This window comes from Limulus polyphemus, unplaced genomic scaffold, assembly GCF_000517525.1.
Source record: "Limulus polyphemus unplaced genomic scaffold, Limulus_polyphemus-2.1.2 Scaffold4621, whole genome shotgun sequence".
Taxonomy (NCBI): Eukaryota; Metazoa; Arthropoda; class Merostomata; order Xiphosura; family Limulidae; genus Limulus; species Limulus polyphemus.
In genome coordinates this window covers 79,459-87,349 of record NW_013670231.1, presented here as the reverse complement: position 1 = coordinate 87,349, position 7,891 = coordinate 79,459, and the positions used below count along the sequence as shown (strand labels likewise).

General features: G+C 35.3%; 1 protein-coding gene across 2 annotated transcripts in view; it reads left to right on the top strand.

Moving 5' to 3' along the window:
• The first annotated feature begins 5,866 nt into the window (after positions 1-5,866).
• LOC106471432 (solute carrier organic anion transporter family member 4A1-like) overlaps positions 5,867-7,891 on the top strand; it is a 67,901-nt gene continuing 65,876 nt past the window's right edge. For both annotated transcript variants that reach the window (XM_022400046.1, XM_022400045.1), the window contains exon 1: positions 5,867-6,614. The gene's annotated coding sequence lies outside the window, so the exon portion shown is untranslated. The remainder of the gene's footprint in view (positions 6,615-7,891) is intronic.

Genomic DNA, 7,891 nt, shown 5'->3' with positions numbered 1-7,891 from the left:
TGGGAATTATTAAGAGTTTCGGAGGAAATGTAAGACGAGTTTGGTTCAATCAGTGGCTGATGATCACTTCAACAGGTCTTTTTTTAACTTCTGACCAGCTTTTCTATTACATCAAACGAAACAGCAACTGGATGGAAGACAGGTTCCCCATATGACTGCTCTAGACCACACTCAAATTATGACTCAGACCTGAAGTGCTAGCTTCTCTTAAGTTCCACCCTGCTATACTTCGCAAAGGCTTCATTATACACACATCAGGAGACTAGAGTTATTGCCAAGAGGAGGAAAGGTAATCTTCCTGAGTCGTTTTGTTTGTTTCTTCTTAAACAGCAAAATATTTCAGTTATTTTGTTAATGTCTCCAAGTGAAACACTTCCAGTAAGTTTACATAAAGAAGAGGTACAAAACACATAAATTCAGTGTGAACCTATCTGAAAAAAAATGAAGACACGAGTTCAGGGTATGGAGAATAAGAAGTGGAACGTTATTTAAATTGTGGAGCTGGGAGTTGAGGCAGTGTCATGACTGTTAACTTGGAGTGGAGGCGATGCTCAGGATGTAAAGATTAGAACAGATGGAAATGTTGGTAAAATAAACAATTTTGCTCAATTTGAGTGGATTTTGGGATCAATATTTATTAGGAAAATAGACGGTAAAAGTTTTGAACTTTGGCAAATTGGAAAACACCTCTCGTTGAGAAAAGGTGTTGTTCATTCTACCAGGACTGACTGATAATATACATCACATAAATTGTTCTATTTTGTCAAGACTGAGAACATTCATGATAGAAACAGTTCACATTGTCTAGATGGAATGAAATTACTTAGTCACATAAACATTCGTCATAAACATTGTTTACTTTATCAAGACAGATTTAGACCATCCATGCCATAATCTGTTACCTCATCACGATTGATTGAGACCATCCATCACATAATCTGTTTACCTCATGACGATTGATTGAGACCATCCATCACATAATCTTTTGCCTCATGACGATTGATTGAGCCATCTATCACATAATCTGTTTACCTCATCACGATTGATTGAGACCAGCCATCACACAATCTGTTACCTCATGACAATTGATTCAGACCATTATAAAAGTTCACCTTATAAAATAAACTTCTCACTTTTTACAAAACGGAATTAGAATATTAATCATATAATTTTCTATTTTATTAAGGTTTTTTAATAATACCTATCAATTAAAGTGTTCATTTTATGAGAAAGCGAATATCAAGCACAGTATAACCTTTTGGTTTCATTAAAGTTGATTGATAATGATATTGTTAAACTTTTGCCATTTTTCACAGCAAAAATGTTTCTTTTTCTTTCGCGATACTGTGATAGTAATGATAAAATATTATTTAAAAACAGGTAAGCGTGTGTGTTTTTAGCCTATAGTAAAGCCATATCGGGCTATTTGCTGTTTTCACCAAGGGGGGCTCGGCATGGCCAGGTGGTTAAAGGCACTCGACTCGCAATCTGAGGGTCGCGGGTTCGAATCCCTGTCACATCAAACATGCTCGCCCTTTCAGCCGTGGGGGCGTTATAATGTGACGGTCAATCCCACTATTTGTTGGTAAAAGAGTAGCCTAAGAGTTGGCGGTGAGTGGTGATGACTAGCTGCCTTCCCTCTTGTCTTACACTGCTAAATTAGGGACGGCTAGCGCAGATAGCACTCGTGTAGTTTTGCGCGAAATTCAAACAAACAAACAAACCACCAAGGGGAATCGAATCCCTGATTTTAGCGTTGTAAATCCGTAGACTTACTGCTGTTCCACGGAAAGACTCAAGTAGAATGTGCTGAAAAGATGTACTAGAAGAATACGGGTTTTATTTTTATATATAAGTTTGGTTGTAAAATGACAAACGTTTTTAATTTCTGGAGTACGGTCATCCTTTAATTTAACTAGAAAAATACTTTCTTTATTTTTACTAACTCTACTATCAATCCTTTGCATTGTAAGAAACAGCTCTTAATTGTTCCAGTTTTTATTCAGTAATGTTGAACTGTAAAGAAGGTACGTTATATATTATTTCTTATCCAATGAAGATTGACGCCTTGCTTTTATTGAGTTCCATTTTCCTTGTATTCATTTTTATAACTTTTTTTTTTAATTCCTCGTGAATATTGTGTTCATACGCTTCGTTCTTGATCGAGTTAGTTTTGAATAGAATCTGCGTAACAAATTGATAGAACCTTTTATTTATTGGGTGAAACACATCACGTGTTTCTTATCTTGTACTTTACCAAGGTGACTACTTTTGTTTAACAATTCTTGTCTTATTTACATTGGTTCGTGCACGTGTTTAAGGTGTATATCATGCGGAGAACCTGCTTTTTACTGGGCTGATGTTACTGTAGTTACAGATTGTTAAGCCCTCCAGTGGCACAGCGGTATGTCTGCGGACTTACAACGCTAGAAATCGGGTATCGATACCCGGGGTGGGCAGAGCACAGATAGCCCATTGTGTAGCTTTTTACTTAACTTAAAAAAACAAAACAGATTGTAAACGGTTATTCTTCTGAGCTTACTGAGCCTTCTCATAGATAGGACAGTTGGAGTGAATTCCCTTAGTTTGCTATTATTGGGTTCTGTCCAACTGTCACCCTGCGGGTAAGCAGTAAGGTTACGGGTTTTCAGCGCTAAAATCCAGGGTTCGATTCTCCGCTCAGATAGCCTATTCTATGACTTTGAGCTAAAATAAATCACACACACACACACACACTCCAGTTGCATCAGTCATGTGCAAGTTTAGAAATATATTAAGACTTTGTTGTCTTCCCTATTTCTATTAATGGGAGTTACCAAGTGACGTGTGTGACAAACAGTTCACTTGGGAAGATTTTGCTATATCCGAATAAGTATATAAGTGTTGATTCTTGTCCAAATTCTTGTTTGGTACAGAAACTTTAATGTAACCGTCCCTCGACCACTTCTAATAGACAGGGATTTTATTGTTTTGCGTCTACATAAATTTTTATTTTCTATTCTGAACCTTTGTGTCCAGCCCCTTTCTCCAACTCAGTCAATTTCAAAGAATACCACCGTACATGTATTTCTGGTCAAAATGCCACAAATTAAAGCATCAAACTCAACATAATAAACAGCAGCATAAAATAGAACCCTGATATTGTTAAATACTTTGAAATCAATTACGGAATACATTACCAAAACGTATAATATACAAGATAAACTATTAACGGAGTCCACCTTACCCAAGAGCAGGTCAAGACTTTAAATTGATATATATATATATATATATAAGGAATCATCCTTACCCAATAGCAAGTTAAGACTGATATCTATATAGGAAATCTCCTTTATCCAAGAGCAAGTTAAAACTGATCTGTATATTGGGAATATTCCTTAACCAGGAGCAAGTTAAGGCTGATATCTATATAGGAAATCCCCTTTATCCAAGAGCAAGTTAAAACTGATCTGTATATTGGGAATCTTTCTTAACCAGGAGCAAGTCTAGACTTTAAACTGAAATATCCCCAAAAGCAAGTTAAGACTGTAAACTGTCATGTATATTGGGAATCCTCCTTGCTCTAGAGCAAATTAAAACTTTAAATTGATATATATATATATAGGGTTTGGTTTGTTTTGAATTTCGCGCAAAGCTACACGAGGGCTATCTGCGCTAGCCGTCCCTAATTTAGCATTGTAAGACTAGAGAGAAGGCAGCTAGTCATCACCACCAATTTTTGGGCTACTTTTTTACCAACGAATAGTGGGATTGATCATCACATTATAACGCCCCCATGGCTGAAAGGGCGAGCATGTTTGGGGGACAGGGATTCGAACCCGCGACCCTCAGATTGCGAGTCGAGGGCTCTAACCACCTAGTCATGCCGGGCTTTTCCTCTTGGAGCTATGGCGGTAAACTATTCTTTCCTATATGGTTTTTCACTTGCTTACCTCACAATAACAGATGCGCACGCATGTGGATAAGTAATAATACCCAGGTGCACACCCTCAGGGTCCACTTAATATGTGGGCAAAATTTCAGGTTTCTAGGTTCTTTCCTCTTGGAGCTATGGCGATCACATACACACAGGCTAACAGACTCGCCTTCTTGTTAGTATAGATTTACTGTACATTATAACCAATTTTAACTAGCAGAAAAATAATATTTGTATTTTGTTATTTTCTTGTCCTTGTTCTTATGCCAGATACTTAAAAGTGTGAATTCTGACAGGAGAATTATCAACTTGGAATTAATTGATTACAGTAGCATAAAAAGGAGCAGTGGAAGATAAATCTGTTTTATAAATTAGTTTATCCCTAATTCCAAAACGAAAGCCATATTCTTAAAACATGTTTAATGTCAATTTATCTCTGATGAGTTAACCCAGAAAGTTAATGAAAGGAATTTATCAACGCTGTAAAAGTATAGCAATACAGATTTGCCAGATAATATATATATATATATCCAAAATATATTTGCTAAGTTGCTTTCGCTATTGTACCAAGTAAACTATTCTAGCTTCAGTATATAAGTTTCGTTTAATAATTTAATCTAAAAACGAAACGATATAAAGGTTCTGATATGGTGAAGGTTTTGATCAGATGTGTCGCTATACTGATCAACCATTGTATGGGTAGATGAGTCTTATATTGTGATCGTAACAATCTTTGGTTTGTTCAACTTCAGTATTGAAATTTTGCTTAAAGAACAACAAGATTTTATCTTTGCCAGGACTTGGCTTCAAAATGTGTAGAGTATCAAGATATCTGTAGTATAAAAGTTAACGATACCTTTTTCTGCACTATTCAAATATGTACTGTTCGAATTAAACTGTCAAGATTATCCACACGTTAACACTATGTTTTGGTACAATATTTAAATTGAACTGTCAAAATTATCTACAATTTAACGATATATTTTGATGCAATATTTAAATTGAACTGTCAAGATTATCTATAAGTTAACGACATGTTTCACGAACTATTTAAATTGAACTGTTATGATTATCTACATGTTAACGACATGTTTCACGAACTATTTAAATTGAACTGTTATGATTATCTACATGTTAACGACATGTTTCACGAACTATTTAAATTGAACTGTTATGATTATCTACATGTTAATGATATGTTTCACGAACTATTTAAATTGAACTGTTATGATTATCTTCAAGTTAACGACATGTTTTCATGCAATATTTGAATTAAACTGTCAGTAAATACAAAATAATAATAATAACAACAAAACCCGTTAACTGTCTTCCAAAACAAAACCGTTGCTCCACATGAGATAAAAAAAAAAGAAATCAACACTGAGTTCAGGCGAGTACCGGCAGAATTTCATACTGTCCAAGTTGTGTTACAAAAATTAAAGATAATAGTGCACGATTTACACAAACACCAAGTACAAAAATTAAAGATAATAGTGCACGATTTAAAAGAGTTACGTCAGCAGTCACCAAGTACAAAAATTAAAGATAATAGTGCACGATTTAAAAGAGTTACGTCAGCAGTCTCCTCTGAAAATTATTGTGAATAAATCAAAAAAAAAAATCACGATATCAAGAGTCAGCTGTGAGTAGGCGTCATATTTTCCAAACAAATTACTACTGAACAATTAACCTAAACCACAGACTTGTTTGTGTAAATCGTGCACTATTATCTTTAATTTTTGTACTTGTTTGTGAAAATTCTTTTTACAGTTGATCTTCTAATTTGTGATAGAGCAATTAAATGTAGTATGAAATGTTATGCTTTTTTCAATGAAACGTTTACTGAATATATATATGCAAAACAATCAAAGATGACGTCACATTAACAAGCGTAAATTACAAAACTCTATGGACAATATCGTAAAGCCTTTACTGAAAGTTTCACGTAAGCGGGAGGACCCCTTCGTGCAGTCTACTTGGATTGGTTAATTGAATGAAATGATGCACGTGAGCATGTTTCCTGGTGCCCCGATTACCGCGTGCCTCAGAAGTAAGGCCGCCAGACGACGCTGGTTTCATAACTTGAATTTTATGGCAAGTATTTCAGCGCTATTAGAAGCAGATTTTCGCGTACAACGAGTACTGTTGACGTCGATATCAGCACTGGTGACTTTGGTCCAAGGACGAGGGCAACGGCCTCCGTGACTTTATGTCCTTGGCATTGTGCAACTGTTTCTTGATATGTATCTCTACTCGAAAAAACGCGTACTTGACGTGAAAAATCTGCTCGTAAAAAGCACTGTACTTGAACCTGTCTCTCACAAAGTCCGGAAACCTTTATTACTCTGATCCTTTATATATATATTTTTTTCTCTCGCTACGAAATGTTGTCGAATACTTAAAATCAGGATTAGGCACAAACGCTAGCACGTGGTAGGGAGAAGAACAAGATTACCACGAAAATATCTTTTTCTCGACGAAACCGGTTCCATTCCTGTTCTGTGCACATTTCACACGAGCACTTGCTGAACTCCTTCATCTGGAGCAGGGCAAATCTAGGGCAATGGTGACTCCTTATTCTGGGGCAGGGCAAATGTAGAGCATTATAATGACTGTGGGTGGTTTCAGGGACCGTCTCTATGATTTGTTCGGATCTAGCTCAGCAGAGTGGAAGTGGTCTCTCTTCACGATGTAAAAGGTTTGTTCATAATTAATGATAAAGAGAGAAATAGATAAGTGGTTCTTTTATGAATTTTTTCTTGACATAAACTGCTATTAAATATTTCTTGACAAATGCCAAGCACTTTTCGTTGCATGATCTGAATTATTTTTTTCTCTCCTTTTTTCAAGGTTTGTTAGTATTTGTATTTGATGTACAATTCTGAATAATATGTTAATTTTCATGAAAACTTCACTGCTCAAAATATAAACTTTAAATATACATGTACTGTAGCGAGCATATAAAACCATCTGTTTTATTATGCTGAACATCGTACAAAATTTCTTGTTTGTTAGTCCTTAGAACAAAGCTACATGGGGCTATCTGCTGTATCCACCATGGCGAATCGAACCCCGGATTTTAGCGTTGTAAATCTGAACGAGGGAAAAAATTTTCTGCAAATATAAATGTATATATAGTTAATATTCACTACAACGTTTAAGTTAATGAATACAATTTTATATTATATTTCTCTAGATTTAGAAAAAAAAAAACCAGAAACAAATAAACTCGTATCACTTACGACTGTTTAAAATTTGAGTTAAACAGCATAGGTGATTTGTTGGTGATCAATACAGGAAGCCCAAAGAGCATTAGTATAAGTCGATACTATGCATAATTAACAAAAGATGAAGACTGCATCATGGATATTTTATGAATGTGTGTACATGTAATGGCGTGTCTGGCTAGACAGAACAGCTGATCTACGTCACGCTTGCTCTCTCGAATCCCTCGTAAAGGTAGGAAAAGTTTTCTTTACCCGATTTTGTGGCTTATCATTATCAAAGTCAAGTGCTTTAGTGTATGTTAAATGTGAGCTCCAAAGGTTTAGGAGTGCAGCAATTTTATTTGAGCCGTAGAGGTCGCTTTTGTCACAACTTTTGTACATTCAGAGGTTAGCTACGCTTTATTTTGTTTTCGTAATTCTGTCAAGAGAGAGATGTTTAACTTAGATAAAAATAAAGCACAATGACTGCGTTTATCTGCTCCAACTCTGAGACAGCAAGTTTTTACTTTCTATGCTACTAAGATCGGGCCTAAGTTGTTTACAGAAGGAATTACATTGCAAAGTTCAAGCTATCTAGCCTAGTTAGAGGTGTAAGTAGAAAGGTATAGTTTAGCATTGTTTAAATTTGTCCTAAGTATTTTGTGACATAGTAATTTAAAGATATAGTTTAGTGTAACGAATTTGTTATTATATATTTATTTTAATATCGAAGTTTGGTTAGATTAAATTTATATTTAGAAACATACAT